This window comes from Vipera berus, assembly GCF_964194415.1.
Source record: "Vipera berus genome assembly, chromosome: 3".
NCBI classification, from domain to species: domain Eukaryota; kingdom Metazoa; phylum Chordata; class Lepidosauria; order Squamata; family Viperidae; genus Vipera; species Vipera berus.
In genome coordinates this window covers 92,870,893-92,891,054 of record NC_138204.1, presented here as the reverse complement: position 1 = coordinate 92,891,054, position 20,162 = coordinate 92,870,893, and positions in this window count along the sequence as shown.

Below are 20,162 nucleotides of genomic sequence, written 5' to 3'. Positions count from 1 at the left end.
AAGTGGGGACTAAGAAGAGGAACCTAACAATGCTACCACTTTGTTTTCAACACTTTGCAGACCATTGCATTAGAGAAGGGAGCCAGTGTAGAGAGCTGAACCTCTGTCTTATCTCTTGTTCCGCAGAGAGGCCTTGCAGACACTGCAGACACCTGATTTGCTGATCTAAGGGGAAGTGAACTGAGAGGCAGGGAATGTTGTCTTGATCCTAGCTCACTTTCCGAAGCTGCAGCTTTGTTATCTTCCATAATAAGGTAGAATTCGAATCTCTTTTTTATTATCCACAATGTTGCTCAGAATTTTATTAACTGAAGAGAGACTCCAGATTTGATTATAATTTCTTTTTTTGACAGAAGCAAGGGATGTGTGAAAGCCATCGCAGAAATTCAAGCAGTCTAATCAGAACTTTTTCTGACATCTCTCAGTTATTTAGCTTGACTGGTATCAACATAGAGATTTTAATCAAATAGCTCAGTATAGTTTTTGGCAAAGTCTTAAATCAGAAGACTTAAGAATTTAGCCTCTCCTGTCTTCACTATCCATACCTTGTCCCCATCTGTACTATGGCCAATTTATTTCACAGCATTTTTGTGAATCACCCTGTTCATTCATGTGAAGTCTCTCAAATGATAAATGTAAAAATAATGAATGAATGAATGAATGAATGAATGAACGAATGAATGAATGAATGAATGAACGAATGGTAGAAGAAAACTTTGGTCTGGAGGGTTCTGCATTAGGTGTATTTTATAAAAGAAATAATCTAATCCTTTGCTACTTATGTACTTTTTTCAGAGCTTCAGAGAGCTTAGGACACAGGTGTCAAACTCACTGCGTCACGTGATGTGTCACGACATATCGTGACTTTTTTCCCATTGCCAGAGCTGGGGTGGGTGCGGCCTCCGCATGATGCAACCGGCCTGCGGATTGACAATTTGACACCCCTGGGTTAGAGTGAGAAGGGAAATTTTGAAAAGCGGATCTCTGAATCTGAGTTGACATTCTTTGTTTAGAAAGATGGTATATAAACTATCTGGATTCATATGGAAAATGTTCCCTGACTTCACAGGTGAAATCATCAGTGTGCAAATGCCTCATAGGACACATTTATGAGATTGTTGCACCACAACTATCCTGGAATTATTAATGATGCTACTTGTCAATCCTTCCCAGCCTGTGTTATCCAAACATGTTGAACTCCATTTATAGTTGGCATGCCATGAGTTGGCACTGGCAGCAAATAAATGCTAAAAATTGGGTGTAATTATTTTGATGATAATGACAAGAGAATGGGCAAGTACTTTTGGCAAAGCTATTTAAGAAGCCAGCTAGATTTAGTGCCAGGCTAGAAACTGGGAGACAATGAGTTCTAGTGCCACTTAGCTATGAAAGCCAGGTGTTGACCTTGGACCAGTCATTTTCTCTCTCAGACCAGTTCATCTCACAGGGTTGTTGTGTGGAAAATGAGAGGAAGAAAATATATTAGATATATTTACCACCTTGAGTTATTTATATAAAATAAAAGTGGATTATAATAAATAAATAAAGAAACAAAGAAATAGAGATTTCTCAGTTCTGTGGATTTATTTTCTTTTAAGACTACTACTCTTTTTGCTCCATTCCCAAATTCTACTTTAAACAGATTTGTTTGTAAATTATCCATGCATAAACTTATAACACTGAACAACATTTTTTTTCTTTTTCAAATTTGGCTTCCTGAAGTTTTTTGGGTGATTATTATAGATCCTTCAAACTGAACACAAAGATAATTTAAGAATGACTGTATGATGTAGGAATCTTGAGCAATATGAAATTAATTTTTAATAACTGTAATGTGTTTAATTATACAATGTTTCTGACACTCTGTATGAGTTCAACATGGGAGAAGCATTTTGCTGCTGATTCTCATTTGTACTTAGTGTCCGATGCATCTCGCTGCAACGTCCAACAATAGTCCCCCAGCATTGATGGATTGATGCATGGATGGATTCCACTTGCCCTGATACTGTTTTTCCATTGTGGCACATGTCCTGGGGAAACTTTTCATCACATTCATTACTGACTGCACCTGACTGTGTTGTCAATGAGGCTCACCAGACATAAAGAGTTCAAGATCCAGATCAATGTCACTGTCTGTGCCTGGCTGGTGTATTGCAGCATCTTCATCTATTTTGTCTAAGCTCCATTTCTCTGGTGGCTTCAGTACTGGCAGATTGTCATCATGTAGCACTGGTGGGGTTCAGATATGTGAACAACTGATTCTCTGTATGGATGCTGCTTCTGGAAGTGCATTCTGGGCCTGGGCAACAAAAAATTAGCCACCGGTTCTGCTGAAGTGGTGCAAACTGGCTGAATCCCACCACTGGGCTGAAGGCAGATTTGGGCAATTAATAGATTTCTCATTTTTAGCAGAGAAACCAGCAACATTAGTCAGAAAGAAAAAACACCAGTCTTTCGTGTGATCATGTGATCAGGACAGCAAATGGTATTGGTTGCTGATTTCCTTTGAGCCAAGCTCTAAGATTCGCATGCACAGCAACAGTGAGGAGCCTAGGCCTTGTCTTGATCCCCAATCTTATAAGGTACAGTTCAGACATTTTTTAACAAGCCCAATCATGGTGGGTCTTTGTGGTTTGTACTTGCCACAAATGTAGCAGAACATATTATGGCCCTTCCAACACTGGCAAGGCATTTCTGCTGTCACAAATCATCTATAACAAGTTATGTTGTGCAAATTACATGTACGTAGACAATGCTATGCCTTGAAACAATCACATCAAAACACGTGGAAACTGATAGAACAAAATGAGTAGCATCTGTGCATGCGAATTGTTTTTAATATCCTTTCCAGGAAGCATCCATCCAGTCTAAGGATGCCTAGGTATATGTGTGTGTGTGTGTTTGTGTGTGTGTGTATACACACACACACACACACACACACATATATATATATATATGCATACATACATATATATGTATACATGCGTACATATATACATATATATATACATATACATATATATGTGTATATATGTGTGTGTGTATGTGTGTGTGTGTATACATATATATATATATTGAGAGAGAGAGAGAGAAATTGCAAAAACAGAACATTTCTATAGAATGGTATGTGATACTGTAGGTTTAATTGCAGGTTCTATTCGTGATTAGCAACCAAAAATAAGAAATACCCAGAAAATGTTGAGGAAGCAAAACCTTTGTTGTCTAGTGTAACTCGTTTGTCAGGACTTGGATAGTATATAGACATCCTGCTGTATTCAGACTGTTACCCAGCTGACCTTCATTCATAGCTAAAGTGAGACTTGAACTCACAGTTTCCCATTTTCTAGCCTGATGCTTTAACCATTAGACCAATCTGGCTCTTGATACCTGTCTTTTCTGTTATTGCACTTCTCCTTTAGATTAAGTCTCTCACCAATTTTATTAACCTTTCATAGAGTCATGAAGACCTCATTTTTGTCCCATACATTGGTCCAGGATAGCAGTTAAGTCTGTTCAATAAATAATTTCCTCATTTCCTCATTTATATTTCCTGATGAAGAAAGCATTTATAGCTAAGTTTTCCAAAAATCTCAGGAATATTTTAATTATGTGGTATTAGGATTTATTTAGATATTTAAGGTTCAGCATGAGCCCTTCAACACAGAATATAGATGTTTGGTTCACCAAAGGAATTTTTTTCCCCAAGGAGCGTGACTAACATTATCATTATAATATTGAGGCTGGGTGGCAGAGTGGTTAAAGTGCAGTATTGCAGGCAAATTCTGCACACACTGGAGTTCGATCTTGACAGGGCTTGAGGTTGACTCAGCCTCTGTAAAATGAGAACACAGATTGTTGAGGGCAATATGCAAATAATGCTTTTACATTGTAGACCTCCCAGAGAGTGCTATAAAATCCTATCTGGTGGTACATAAACCTAAATACTGCTACTACTGTATTGCTATTGCTATTATGTTGAGTGAGATAATACTGTAGTGAGATGTGCAGCATCTATCACATTGCTGTCCTTTATTCTACTTTCTGACATACTAAGTATGCTGTGTTCCAAATGTGCTCTTTATGAGAGACAAATAAACCATCACAGGGATTGGTCATAATGATACAACTCATTGAAAATAACGACTGCAGATGGTAATCCTAAAATTGGGTCAATTTGGTGATTCCTAAGATTAGTCCACTATGTGGAAGCCCCAATCTTAGGAGGGATGACCTGATATTTCCTGGCTTAGATAGTCAAAATAGAGTTAGCTGATGGTTAGATATGCTTGAAATGCTCTCTTTTAAACAATTTTAGACTGATGACCTATCCATCAAATGCAAAAGGCAACCAACTTTTTGTTAGCCAGTTTCAGATACTTTCAGCGCTTTCTTCTTGTGACTGAAATTAGGAAAAGATTGGATTGATCTCTAAGATGACTTCATTTATTCTATATTTTTAGCCATCAACAGCCACCTTACCATTATAGTTCTTTTCAAATAGCAAATCAATCACTAAATCAATCAATTAACATTTAATAATCTACAGGATAATTTATTTCCATGCACTTAAACCAAAAGAATATTAATGATGTGTATATGCATTTACAATATTTGCTCACCACTCCAACTATACAAAGAACAAAAATCAGACAAAGAGAATCAAAGCAGTATACAAAAAAAATGTGCTAACAAATTTACAAGTGGACACTCACAAACCATCTGATGCAGTTAGAAGCCTGATAAAATAGGAAGCTTTTAATGAATGTATGCAATATAAAAAGGTAAGATACCACTTGAACCTCAGGGGAAACATGTTCCATTTAAGGAGAGAAAAATTATCAAGCAAGTTATGAGAAAAATATTACAAAATACAAAGGAGAAAACAATTCTGCAATTTCCCCATCTTATACATTTCAAATGTCATTCCTTCTCCCTTAACATTTTCAATATTTTATATAGTTTACAGTTGCAATAGTTTAAGTATTTTAGTAAGCAATTTCTGGAGTACAAAGTAGAGGAAATAATACATAAACATATAATGTATAAATTCTTGGACAGAAGTTCCATCAGAAATAATTTTTCCAGACTGATTTTGATTGGTACGCTCAGAGTAGTTGCTTAATGCAGAACACTGTAAACATTATATGGCATGTCTGAACAAAGAATAAACACAATTAACACTGAAGAAATGTCATAAGGCAGAGGTCCCGAACCTTTTGGGCACCAGGGATTGGTTCTGTGGAGAGAGGTTTTTTCGCAGACCGGAAGGTGTGTGGTTTTGTGTGCTGCCTGCATCCCATGGACGGGGCTTTGCTTGTTTGTGCAGACCAGTTGCTGGTCATGGACCGGTGGTTGGGGACCCCTGTCATAAGGGGTTGGATTATGACTGTGGGCAAAATTGTTGCTGAGAAACATCTGTGGACATCTGACAATTGTTCCTGTTCTGTACTTATATTTTTCTTGATAAAGCATTAGGAGCCTGAATGGCATGAACATGGAAGAATAATTGGTTTTAATACTGACCCGTGACCTCTAATAATCATCATTAATGTTGTATGAGATATGATTGGAAGAGCTTGTTTCTGACAGTGGATTGGTAACAATTGTCCAGCATGACTTGGAGTAACTCATTTGTGACGATATTGCCTGAAATACATTTTTCCACAAGAGGAAATGAGAAATCCAAAGGTATAAAAATATGCAAAGAGATTATGATTATGAGTATCAGATGTTATTGCTTGAGGTAGCAGCAGAAAACAAATGACAGGGAAACAGCAAAATGAGTAGCATCAAGAATCTCTGGTTCGGTATTATTGTGCTACTACCCAAGCTAGATCATAACATTACCATTTTTGACTGGTGGAAGAATTATTCTGACTGATGACTACAAGTAAATGCAAGGCCAATTTCCCAGAGACAATCAGTACCTTGATGAATAAACTGTCGAGAAAAGAACACATCAAAGGAAACACCAGCATCGGAGGACTGCTGTCTAGCATTTCTGAGGCAACATACATGGCAGGAAGCATTCAGAAAGTAAATTTTCTAGGGACTCAAAAACCTGCCTTTTGAATTGTCCTATCTGTTATAGTTGTCTATATGTACCCAGCTTCTTAAAAGTTTTATTCAAGACGCAACCTGTAAGAAGTGTATTTTCAGTTTTGTTCTTTTCTTGCGGGGGGGGGAATAAAAGAAGTGTGCCTGATGTGTGTCTGTGTATGAACTCCACTGTTAGTTCAATGTTTTCTAGTGCTTGGCAGTCTTGCCAAGTGTTAATCAAAGTAGGCTAAAAGAATGAGCAGGCCTTGCACTCAAACAAACAAGAATGTTTTCAAGTAGAAAGAAAACAATTGCCTGAGAAGTTAATGTCAGTCTTTCCTTGACTAAAACTATTGTTAATGTTAAGTTAACCAAGAGAGCCTTAAACAGAGATTGGGGAGAAATTATTCTTGGTGTCTTTTGTTTTTGTGTAGCTGATAGAAGCAGTTTATCAATTTAATTTATATTTCATAGAGTCCATTCTAATTTTAATTGAAAACTGCAGAGCATTTTGCCAGCAAGATGACTGTTTATAATTCATGTTAATTTATAACATGAATTAAAGAAGAAGTGACCAAATAGAAAAAGAGAATGAGAGGCGATGGTGCTAGTAATGATAATGAACATATGAGCCTTTTTATTAGGAAAACATGTCCTAAAAGTAATGAGAATGTTATATTTATAAAAATCAATGATATCTGTTTCAAAGAAAATAAAACACCCAATATTTTTAAAAAGCCAGGTGGGTGTGCAAGCTATTTATGATTTTAACAAAAGAAATAAAAATACATATCTCCAAATACTACCTAGATGCCTGAACTGAAGTGGCACATCTTACTGGATGGAAATTTAAGGCCCACCCTATATCTCTAGTTCACAGCTGCTTAATTGCTTAAGAACAATGGGCACCCAAGGAAAAAACTCTGATATGTATAGATTATTATATTGTTAGCATTGGGGGAGGGAGGGTATTTTATATAAAACATTTTTCATATCATTAAATAATGGATAATAAGTAATAATAAAGGCACACTACATTGCATTTTAAATTGTGAAAATTGTAGCATGTTCTGCACTTGGTGTAATTAAAGGACTAAACAAATGAGTTTTCAGGATAATGATTGCAGATGCATATGGCATTGGATGAGGTATAGGAGAAGAGTAACACAGAGCAAGTGACATTGGATAAAAATAAGAAAAAGATGGCGGACATGTCACTTTTTTGAATACTGGATGAACAGAAGCAGCGTTTCATTTCTGCTTGTGTACTTTCTCAGTGTCCAGCTGCCCACTAATGGTGACAGGATAAGGCAAGAAAAATATGTAGTATTAGCTTGTGAAAAGCACAAAAGCTGTAGAGTATATAAACAGTGCTTCAGAAAGATAGTTTCCCTAAATTATTAGTGTCTGTCTTTGGATGGCAAAAACCATATTTCTTGTTGCAATAAACCATAAGAATATGGATCCTGGATAACAAAGGTGTTTGCAGCTATATTTAATATGTCTGTTTGCATATCATAGATGATGAAATGATGAAATGGTATATAACTTGGACTGGTATAAAAAAAAGGATTTTGCAATATTATAGTCATTAATTTTATATTTCCCATAAAATTCTGAGAAGTCAGACAGTTAATCTTCATGCGAAGGTCTTGTTAGAAATTAGCTATTGCTTTACTGGAAGGATTACCATTAATGCTGGTGAACAGAAGTTTATAGCTTGTTGAAAAATCTTTGCCATATTTGATATGGTCTTATTATTGAAATCCAAGTTGCAAAAAATAATGCTTATAAATCAATGTTACAGCAGTTAGAAAGAAGTGGAGAAAGATCTGAGATGTAGCATAGTTTAAAAAAAGGTAAAGGTTGCCCCGCACATGCGTGCTAGTCGTTTCCGACTCTAGGGGCCGGTGGTCATCTCTGTTTCAAAGCCGAAGAGCCAGTGCTTGTCCAAGGACGTCTCTGTGGTCATGTGGCCGGCATGACTAGAGGCCAAAGGCTCACGGAACGCTGTTACCTTCCCACCGTAGTGGTCCCTATTTTTCTACTTGCATTTTTTTTACGTGCTTTCGAACTGCTAGGTTGGCAGAAGCTGGGACGAGTAACAGGTGCTCACTGTTACTTTTTATTTTTTATTTTTTATTGTTATTTTTTAAATAGTTGATCTAATGGTTCAAACACTTGAAGACACATAAAAATCTATGAAATAAATGATCAACTTCAAACACAATAGACAAAATACTATGAGTCTAAAGCTTTTGAAAAAATATTCAAAGAAAACTATACCATCAGCCCTCCTTCTACATATTGAAAATGCACAGGAATACAAGGTTAAAAACTCCTCTCCTATGAAATTAAATATTCTCTCCTCCCTCACAAATTAACAAGCTTTTTAGCTGCTTACACCCTGAAGCTGGGAGATCAGACCATGTAGTCTGAAACCCATTAACAAGTGGAGTTAATATTGACCCCATTATAGTAATGTACGTGGAATCCTTTCAAACTTTGAAACTGGAATATAATTCTACATATTATGATCATCACATCTATACTACATTCTCCTCACATTTTTTTCTGCAGAGCTTGTAAAATGACTTGCACATTTACAACAGACACAAACATATAAGGCTGATCTGGACATTTTAATAAGTATTGTTATTATCATGTTATTTATTTAAATTTATTAGCTACCCAACTCCAATTGATACAATGTTTTTGTGTGTATTTGTTCCTAGGTTTACAAGAAAATTTCACACTCCATCTTACAAATAGAGTCTGTAGATTTTTTGATGGGCTATCAACAACGAGAAGATTCATCAGTTGTAGAATTCTGAATTAATAATACAAGTACTATCCCTCAAAATTCAGATGTATGTTTGAACTACAATAGATAAAATAAAAATTAGAGGAAGGAGACAATGAATACATCTGTATTAATTTTTAGTAGAAATGTGAAATTCTCTCTCTTACATTTCTGGGTGATTAAACTTAGGAAGAGAAAATTTTTGTATAATAGTGGCTTATGAGTGATTTCAGAATGCAAAGGAATCACCCCTGCTAGCCCACCATGTTCAGAAACATAGAAGTCAGAAGAAATCCAAAGTCAATAAGTTTTACAATACAGGGTTTACTTCTTATTTATTTACGTATTTTAAGTGTGTGACCAGCCATACGCTAAATAAAATACTTATTTTAAAAATAAAAACAAATAAAAATGAAAAAAGGACAAAATACAAATCACAACATGCAAACATACAAATCATCCATATTGAAATGTGTAGAATAATATAATATAAAATTCAAAGAAAGTAGGAAATATTCCATTAGAAAAACCATTTCACTTTATCCTTCTATATTAGCTTGGTTTAAAACAATTATCAAGATAGTTTGAGACCAGTTTAAAAACTGTTTATGTCAGTGATTGCTTCAGCAATGTCATTAGCATCTCAGCATGAGTTAGCTAGGCTAAGACAAGATAAACCGGGAAGGAGATGGTCTGCTACTAAGGAAGGGCAATCCTCTTTCTGCTCCCTTGACAAGTACTCAAGGTAGATTTGACAACTAGTAGGCTGTAGATCAAACATGATTTCCTATTGCCCACAGACAAGTAGACATTCAAAAGGAAAGTCCTTGAAAGAGCACTGACTCTGGTGATATGCTCCCTGATATATAGGAAAAGGACAAGAGGAGAGTAGTAGAGATTTTGCTTTATACATTCTTTGGCTTTTGGGTTTCATTACTCAGATATCCCAGGTGGATGCCTGGGAAAGGGCGGCCGCCAGGGCACTTGACTGTGTTGTACCCTTGCGACCTCTGACCCAGCGCAGATCCCGCTGGGCTCCATGGTTTTCTGTGGAGCTCCGGGAGATGAAGCGTCGGAGATGGGGTCTAGAGAGCGGTTGGAGGTCCAGCCGATCCGAATCTGACCGATTGCAGTTAAGAACCTTTATAAGGTCTTATCTTGCGGCGATGAGGATGGCAAAGTCTAATTACTTCGCTGCCCTCATCGCGTCCACAGATAATCGCCCGGCCGCCCTGTTTAGGGTGACTCGCTCCCTCCTTAACCAGGAGGTGAGGGAGGATCCCTTACAGGGATGGGCCGAGAAGTTTAGTCATCATCTGACGGACAAAATCGCTCAGATCCGGGCTGGTCTGGACTCTGACTGGGCGGAGTCTGATGTGGAGGAATCGGACGGTCTTGAGCATGTTATCTGGACTGAGTTCGATCCTGTTTCCCCTGATGATGTGGACAGGATCATGGGGAGGCTGAGCTCCACCACCTGTTTGTTGGATCCGTGCCCCTCCTGGCTGGTTTACGCGGCCCGGGAGGAGACACGAGGCTGGTTCCAGGCAGTAATAACTGCTTCTTTGAAGGAGGGTGTCTTCCCCACCGCCTTGAAGGAGGCGGTGGTGAGACCCCTCCTCAAAAAGCCTGTCCTGGACCCTGCTGTTTTAAATAATTATCGTCCAGTCTCCAACCTTCGCTTTTTGGCGAAGGTTGTTGAGAGTGTGGTGGCGCATCAGCTTCCTCTGTTCCTGGAGAAAACTGATTATCTGGACCCGTACCAATCGGGTTTCAGGCCCGGGCACAGCACGGAGACGGCATTGGTTACGCTGGTGAATGATCTCTGGCGGGCTCGGGACAGGGGTTGTTCCTCTGTCCTAGTCCTATTAGATCTCTCAGCGGCTTTTGATACCATCGACCATGGTATCCTACTGCGGCATCTCAGGGGGTTGGGAGTGGGAGGCACCGTTTTACGGTGGTTCTCCTATCTCCTGGGCCGCTCGCAGTCGGTGTTGACGGGAGGGCAGAGGTCCACCCCGAGGCCTCTCGTCTGTGGAGTTCCTCAGGGGTTGGTTCTCTTGCCCCTCCTGTTCAACATCTACATGAAGCCGCTGGGTGAGATCATTCGTGGTTTCGGGGTGGGGTATCATCAGTACGCTGATGATACCCAACTTTTTCTTTTTACCCCGAACCAACCCAGCGATGCCCTCGCCGTGATGTCCCGTTGCCTGGAGGCGGTCCAGGTCTGGATGGGGAGAAACAGGCTTCGTCTCAATCCTGCCAAGACTGAGTGGCTGTGCATATTGGCATCTCGGGTTAACCAGACCATTCCACCTTTAATGATGGGGGTGAGGTGTTACCCCCCATTGATAGGGCTCACAACTTGGGCGTCCTCCTTGACTCCCGGCTCAATTTTGAAGACCATATAGGAGCCGTGACCAGGGGGGTCTTTTGCCCAGGTTCGCCTGGTGCGCCAGTTGCGACCCTACCTAGACCAAGATGCCCTACGCACAGTCACTCATGCGCTCGTGACCTCCTGTTTAGACTACTGCAATGCTTTCTACATGGGGCTGCCCTTGAGGACCACTCGTAGGCTTCAGCTGGTGCAGAATGCGGCCACGCAAGTTGTGATGGGGGTTTCCCGATACTCCCATGTAACACCTCTACTCCGCGAGCTGCATTGGCTCCCGGTTGCCCTCCGGGTGAGATTCAAGGTGCTGGTGATGACCTATAAAGCCTTAAATGGCTTGGGTCCAGGATATCTGAGGGAATACCTGCTGCCAGCATCAAGTTCCCTTCGTCCAGTGCACTCCCACAGGGAGGGTCTGCTCAGGGTGCCACCGGTAAAAGATTGCCGGCGGAAAACACCCAGGGGGAGAGCCTTCTCAGTGGGTGCGCCTGCCCTCTGGAACCAGCTGCCCGCGGAGCTCAGGACTGCCCCCGACCTCCGTTCATTCCGCCGGGACCTGAAGACCTGGCTCTTCGAGCTCTCTGGCCCAGGCTGAGAATTTTAATTTTAATTTTAATTGGGGTTTTTACTTTTTTTTTCAGGGATTGATGTAATTTTTTAAATTGTTTTTAACTTTTGTATTTCTGTTTTAAATACCCTGTAAACCACCTTGAGTCCTTCGGGAAAGGGCGGTATATAAATCTAATAAAATAAATAAAATAAAATAAATATAGTTCTTTAATCATTTTCTCCCACCCCAATCTGCTGCTATTTTTTTTCCATAAATGAGATGGCTGCTTGAGCTGAGTTGAAGAGCATTTTTTTTTCTCGGTGCAATCAGCAAGTTCATAAATTGTTCAGAAACAAGAATGTTTAGAAACAAGTAGTCCTCAGCTTACAACCACAACTGATCCTGGAGTATTGAGGGTTGAGTGAAACAATAGGTCGGGGGTAGGCAACCTCGGCTCTTTTATGACCCATGGACTTCAACTCTCAGAATTCCTGACTCAGGAATTCTGGGAGTTGAAGTCCATGAGTCATAAAAGAGCCGAGGTTGCCTACCCCTGCAATAGGTAAATGAGACATCACATGTCTGCCCATGTGACAACTTTGCTCAATGACTGCAATCCTGGCAGAAAGCCTGTGAGGCTCTGCTCAGGAGCTGAAAATCATCCCTGCTGAAATCCAAGCAGGATTTTGAACCCCTGAGGGATAGTTACTTGCACATGGTCCCCTGGGGTTTCCGCCACCCACCCACCCACCCACCCACCCACCCAACTATTCTACAGATGGAAACAATATAAAAATTATATGTAGATAACAGTGCTGGGGTAAGTTGAGATTTACTTTGCCAAGTCTGTGATAAGGTGCTATCTCATAAGAAGTTGTAGTGTCTTGGGGGGCTGGTATCTTTTTTCCTCTGGACTGCTATATTGTTTTTTTCATATCTTCTATTTGGGGTTTTTTTTCTCACTAACTCCCCTTTTCATTTGGCACAGAATCAATTTAGATCATAACATACATGAGTCTTCTTTTCTTTCACATCAGTTGTTGGAGCATAAGCCATACTTAGGAGATTTGTATGAAGTCTAATTGATATCATTTAGTCATTGCCTGCATTGCCTCCAAGTATTGTCCTTGCTCTCTCCTTCCTGACTATGAAAGCTGGCTATTTATCACAGGGGGGTGTTGTTGGGAACAACATGTTGGTTTTCTAGCTGTTTGTTTGATCATTGTAATCCCTGCGTCATTCTGGGTGGACACCATGTTTGGAATTGTGCCTTGAAGACTCTGAACTTTTCTTGCCACATGACCTCTCTTGTGTGTGGGTTTAGGTTTTGCCTGTTGGAGTTATTTTGTTTGAGCAACTTTCAATTGCTTTGTGGACTAGTAGGCCATTGTTCTGTGGACTAATCTTGGCCTGCTCATGGCTGGATTTAATTGGGACAGTTCTGAGCTTTTGTTGAAGGGAATTGCTGGGGAATATTAATCAACTCACTAAACCACAGTTACATGTGTACTGTATGTGAGTGAGTGGGGCAGCACACTTGAGTACTGAACAGCATGATTTTCTGGCTGAAAATATCCATTTCCAGTCACTTCAATTTGCCAACGCCTAAAGAGTCAGTGTGTAGTCAATTCATTTCTTCATTCACTGCATTGAGTCTTTTGATCATGCTTTTTATATTCCATATCTCCACATTCATTTTGTCTTTGCAGCTTTGGCTTTTTTATTCCTTTCATGTCAACATGGCAGCAACACATCCCAAAGGCTTTCACTGAGCCATATTATGAACATTGTTAGGACTCCAAAAGATTCTCAGGTCTTCCTCAGGAAGTTGTTGTCTGCCATGTGACCTGAGGGTCCCTTTATTTAGCATCATACAGGGACTTCTCAACTTAACCATAATGGAGCCTGCCCATCATGGCTGTAAGTCATGACAGATATAAACCAGGTCACCCATCTGACAGAATAGATTTTGGCCACTTTTTTGGAGAGGTCATTTAGTGAATGCTGTGGTTGTTAAGGGAAACAATGGTTCATTATGGACCAGTTTGGGCTGAAAACTAAAAGTAAATGCAAATGTACAGTACAGCCATGTGAGTGCAGGAAACTACAAATGGTTGTAAATGCAGGCTGTTTGCTAGGTGCTCAAAATTTGGTCACATGATTATGAGGAGTGAGGAGCTGTTGGAACTTTCAAACCAGATCATAAGTACCCCTGGGGAGGTTTGTCATAACTTTGAATGGTCACTAAATGAGTGATGGCAAATCAATGACTACCTGTATTGCCAATCACCTAATATTATCTATCTAAGTGTGGGGGTCTGGGGGGAAGGGGTATAAAACTGGAGTGCTTTCTCTCACACAGGGTGAATTGTTACCTTTTCTGTTACTACAAGATTGATCACCTGTCTCCAGCATCTTCCTGTCTTACCTCTGCCTGATAAAAATGCCTGCTTCTTTATAGCTGAGGAGCTGCCATGGCCTTCATTGCCTATATTGTGAATATTGTCTTAGGGTACAATCAGTTGCCTTACATACATTCATACATACATACATACATATTTGCAATACATTTGGCAGGCTTTATCTCTTACTGAACATAGTAATTAATCTATGATAATGTTATTTTTTGTCATAAATTATGTCATGAAACAAAAATCCTGTAGGCACATTGTTTAAGATCAAAGCACAATGTGAAGACAAACGTAACTGATCCTAGTTTTGGAGGTCCTGCTCTTATTTGTCTATATGATGGCAGATTTCAAGACTCAGAAAGGTCTAGTACAATTTTTATTCAATCCTGTTAAAAACAGAAAGAATTTACAACTAAGTGTAAGATCTCTTTTTAAAGGTTTTGTTTGTAAGAATCCAACATCTGGAGGTTTTTACAAAACACTTTTATTTACAAGGTATGTGAATATTTATAAATTAGATTTTTTTTTTCAGTAGAATCAATGAGCGAAGTGTAATTGAGTCTCACTAATATTGGATCTCCAAAGTTGATAGAAGCAAAAAGGGAAATATCAACAAGATTTTGAAAGGAGATTGAAGAAGGCTTACATTGACAGCCTCTATAATATCCACAATCTTTACATTCCACGAATATATCCCCCAGATAGGGTGAAATACACTCCAGTTCTGTAACCAATGTACATAATCTCCTTTCCATGGCAGCCAATAGTAACATTTACTCAAATGAAAATAACAACAAAAATGCACCCAGTCTTTGCAAGCTATTTTCAGTTTTAGTGGCTCTTCGAATGTTCTCTCACAAGCAACAGGGTTTCTCTGCTGGGCATTTAATATATAGTTTTATTTCTATCAACTTAAGCACTAAACATATTAGTCGAAGCACTGAGCAATACACAATCCAAAGTTATTATCAGCAGAGATATAGTGATGCCATATTACATAGCAGAATGTGCTTACAAGCTGACCCTTAGAAACGTTAACAACACTGAAAGCTATTTTAGGCTATTCACAGTGACTGCCACCAATTTCCTCCTACACAGAAACCACATAGATTATTCTTGGATGTGTCAGTATATATCAGATCATACTTAAGCCCACAGAGTGTTTCTTTAAAGGCTAAATGTTCAGCAATTAATATTACGGGGGAGTGGCATTCATCTTCATCTCCTCAGTTTTATTCAGCATAATGCACTTTGCTTTGAATTATGTGTGAATACACTCTCTAAGTGTGAACCAGAGCACAGTCATGTATGTTACAAAGTGGGGAATATATGCCCTAGTGTCGATTTTCAGTTCTCAGCAGGTCTGGTTACTTTGATCAAGTATGAAGGGATGGCCACAACTTTGGGCTCTTTGGATGTCTATAGTGATTTTGGAAACAAGGCATGTTTTTCTTTTTCTTTTCTCTTTTGTACAGGTAGTCCTCAACTTATGACCACAACTGAGCCCAAAATTTATGTTTCTAAGTGAGAATTTGTTAAGTGAGTCTTGCCCCATTTTACAACTTTTCTTGCCCCATTTGTTAAGTGAATCACTGCTGTTGTTAAATTAGTAACACGGTTGCTAAGTGAATCTGGCTTCCCATTGATTTTGCTTGCCAGAAGGTCACAAAAGAAGACCCCGAGATACTGCAACCATCATAAATGTGACTCAGTTATCAAGCATCTGAATGTAAATCACGTGGCCATGGGGATGCTGCAATGGTGATAATTGTGAAAAATGGTCGTAAGTCATTTTTTTTCAGTGCCATTGCAACTTTGAAAAGTCACAGCAAACTGCTGTAAGTTGAGAACTACCTCTGTCGCTTTACTTTTTTTCTGTTATTATTTTAATTTTTTAAGGCTGTATTTAGCAAAAGTAATAAAGAAAAAAACCAGAACTAGAATATTGTTTTCATTTATTATATTTTTCCCAAAATATCTTTTTAATTTTTTTTTAAAAAAGGCATTTTCCTCTTACACTGATATAATAAAAAGAATAATGACAAAAGGTATTTACATAGTTTATAGCTGTTCCCTTGGTTTAAACCTAGGTCTAGACCAGGGGTGTCAAACTCAATTTCATTGAGGGCCGCATCAGCATTGCGGTTGCCCTCAGGGGGCCGGGTGGGTGTGGCCTGGGTGGGCATGGCCTACTGGGTGGGCGTGGCCAGCTCTACATCGTTCGCATCAAGGGTGCCTATGGGGGCCTGGGCAGGAGTGGGACAGATCTGAGGGTCTCTGGCAGAAGGAGGGTCTCTGGGCTAGGGCTAGGGCAGTGGGGGCCGTTCCCTCACTGTTTCCAGGATGGCTTCGCTGGCTGCATGAAACCACTTCGCAGGCCGGATCTGGCCCCCGGGCCTTGTGTTTGACATGTCTGGTCTAGACTGACTGACTCATCATTTCTTCTAGGAAAGAGGAATGTCCCCAAATTCACCCCATCCATCATTCTTCTTCACCCCCAAACCTGGACTTGACTGCATTTTATTTCTTACTATTATTTTGATTGGCTGGATGTGGGGGGGGCACTCCTTTTTTTCTTTTTTCCATTCTCTCTGTACGTCTGCCTGCCCCTGGTTGATATAGAAACATGTTGTTTTATTCAGAAATCTGAATAGATCAGTTGCAAAGGGCATTTGAGATTACCATATGAATAACCAACCACATATAAATCAGTTACAGGACCACCCAAGTTTGCTACTCATTTCTGCTGCTGGAAAAACTTCTTATCTGAAGAACTTTTCTGAATTTAACAACTGCTTGATAAAGAAAATTTAATTAATACATTTTAAAAACAAATTACTGAATGTGGTAAGAAAAAAACCCAACATAGATCGATTTATCCATCCATCCAAGTCAAAGAAATCAGTGTTTGTGTGAAGCCCTCTGTATTGAACCCTATTTATTACATTGATTTATACTTGTCACTTCTTCTTTTCTATTAGGTTTCTCATCTTGCAAAGTTATGTAGAAGACAAGTGTCCAGAGGTCGCCTCCATGCTGAGAATAACTCTACTAGTTCAGTTTAAATGGGTATGTTGACCCGGACTTAGGGGACAGTATCAGTTGTGAATACGTGCAGATGGCCCCGCTGTTTCTGGCCGCTTGCAGAACCATGAATGCAAGGTCATAAAAGAACAGCAAAGGAAACACCCAATATCCTAACCCACCCGGGAAAATATGGTGTCTTAGGAAAACACCTAAACCACCCAAAAGGGAACATATGGTGTCTTGGGGGAACACCCAAAAGGGAACATTGTTAGCTACTTCTGCTTTCTTCCTTCTTATCTACAGTGTGCCAATCTTAAAAGGCAAAGTCTTTATCTTATATGTGTCACCTTTGCTGGGTGAATTGCTTATGTAATCAAAGAAGGCATAAAAATAAGACTTTTCTGATATTTGGGGCTTTTTCTCTCTTTTAGAGAAGCCCATCTTTGTTCAGCTGAATAAAAATGTAAAGCTTGAAGGCAACTTCTGGTTTCCTTTTTTCTTTTTTTATCAAGCAAAACCTCAGAACCTGCACAGCAGGTAGATGCTGAAGAAATGCTTGAATGTCAGGAATGGAATAATCTGAATAGTTTCTTGCGATAATGGGAATGTATACAATGCTGAAAAAATGTCTGTCCTTTTGTAGTGGTGATGATGGCTTTCCTGGAAGTTTGGTGAGGAAATGGACAGTAGTGGCTTCCGGTTCTGGATTTTTGGTGCAGCCAGATGCGTGAGGGAATCACTCCTCATGTAGCCTGGATTTCTTCATCAGCGGGCCCCTGTAAAGGGGTCGAAAGTCACCCTTCAGGGGCGATGAGTGGGGGAGAGGTCTCTCCAGTTAATGTTAGAAGGGCAGCGGCCCTCCCGTCGGCTTGGAGCTAGTCTCCGAACCGAAGAAGAAAGGATCGGCCACTCCCATGGCCCATCATTTAACTGTTTCCTGCCGAAGCCAAAAGCACAACAAAGCACTTGAAAAGTGGGTGAGAATTGCCTTCTTGTTTTCCTGATTGTCTACTTTCCCTGCCAAAAGCTTCTCAAATTTGTTTCCCCCTGCAAGGAGAGAGGGAAGAGGTTTTTTTCCCCCACCCTCCTTAAGAGCGGCTTTTGTCTACATTGCAAGACAAAAGAAAAAGTCTTCTACTAAATTATACTGATTTATTGGACTTACTGTCTTTCTACTTTTGGCCCAAAGTTCCTATATTTACAGAAATGGACTATCCTACCTATTAGTCTAAAACAGGGGACAAAAAAAGAAGTAAATAAAAAGATACTGTCTGAAAAGGATTTGAAGTACTCTGGGGATATCTAGTGAATACTACTGGCAAACAAGCTTGCTTACATTTTGGACTGACCTTGGCATTAAGATAAAAACCTGAAACAGCCGGAGATGAATTTGGCTTAGACTTGTGGAGGTGGACTGTTACTGATTTTTGTTTGAAAAATAGCCTCCACAAAGAACTATTTATAATTATTACAAAATAATTAATAATTAATACCAGCCACAAACCTCGCTTGATTATAACCTTATACTTGAAACAATCTACAGAGTCACTAAGATGTCTATCTCCAGATTAAGTCACAAATTGAAACCCAGACTGCAACTAAAGAAATTACACTTCAGAATATAACAAAATTAGAAGATATTACTATTGAGACAGAGGAATATAAGCAACAACTATCCAAAGAACCAACAACTCTAAAAGTACAAGGAACTATCACTATGGCAAATAACCTTAAGGACCAACAACAAACTATGGGAAAACTTAATACTCAACTTTTGACTCCATCAAAAGAGCCTATAACTTTAGAAGTATACTATGTGCAAGATAGTGATGCTAACATAGAGGACGTGGAAGATCAACAAGGACAGTTTCCTGAATGCCTGGATAGCCAAGCATTAATTACAAAATTGGATAAAACTCTCTACTTAAAGTAGATGAACGCAGACGGAAGAGGAATCCAGACCTAACTGAAGATAAAGTTTTTAGAGCAAATACAGAGACTAAACCTAACAGGGCAACAACATAATGATTACAAATGGTTAAAAGCTAAATCTGAATAATATAATTAAAATTAAAATTAAAATTAGGTAAACTTTAATAACAGGACATAGATATATTTCAATGAAATTGAATTGACAAATTTTTCAACTGACCATGCTATTTCTAGAAATTTATTAGTTTAAACTGGTTGTATGAAATGTTAAGGGAAATTGAGAAGGATGTTTTGATAATGTAACCTGACTTATGTACTGAAAACTCTGTTATTGAATCTCTGATTACCCAGTCATCATGATGCTTTCTAAATATGTAGATTTTAACTGAAAAACCAATAAAACTTGTTTTTAAAAAAGGAAATGGACAGTGGTGTTTGTGATTCTTTTTTTTAGGTACATAAATTTCTATATTTCCACCAACTAGTTGCACAGTGAAATGTACTTTATTAGCATACATGATCACTTAACCTCCAACATCTATTGTGTTTGATTATCTTGTTCTTGCATCCAACACTTGGGTAGGGTGGTACAAGCCATCCTTGACTAGACTAGCTGGTATGATAAAGATACATGAACTTCTGTCTATAAACATCTATCTATTTAAATAGCTAGCTATCAAGAGTAAGACAAAATAAAATCTCTTAATTGTTCTTGGCAAAGGCAGGTGGACATGTTGATAAGTTACACCTATCTTCCCTATCCTTGGCAGAGATGAGCAGGTGTGCACAGATGTGATTGATGATTTTTTTATAATTAATATAAACCAATCACAAGACACTCTAAAATGGAACCTCATGGCAGACCTAACCTGCGAAGCGTGGCATTCTTACCAGCTTGAAGAAGGCAACGGCCTGCTGTCATTTTCAGGGCTTTGTTGATTGGCAGAAGAGATGTGAGGGTTGTTTTTTTTAAAAAAAATCTTTCTTGGATGTTAGTATTTTACAAAG